Genomic DNA, 314 nt, shown 5'->3' on the forward strand with positions numbered 1-314 from the left:
AATTGATATATATTGATCCATATGTACATTATGATACTTAATAATAAAATGAACATGTTTAAATCTATCATATAACATAAAACTCACAAATATTATCAGTACCTTTAAACCGTGGTACTCTCCTGTCCCATCATGCTGCCTCTCTGCCAGAGATGGCCATTCCGTTAGATATTAGATTAATTATTATTATTTTTTGCTTTTTAAAAATAGTACCTCACAAAAATGCTATGCTAAATAAGATGTTTTTTAGTTTGCTTTTCAGCTTTACCAAATTCATATCATACTGTAAGTAGTCATCGTCTACTTGCTTTTTG

This window comes from Propithecus coquereli, unplaced genomic scaffold (assembly GCF_000956105.1).
Source record: "Propithecus coquereli isolate 6110/MARCELLA unplaced genomic scaffold, Pcoq_1.0 Scaffold226, whole genome shotgun sequence".
Taxonomy (NCBI): domain Eukaryota; kingdom Metazoa; phylum Chordata; class Mammalia; order Primates; family Indriidae; genus Propithecus; species Propithecus coquereli.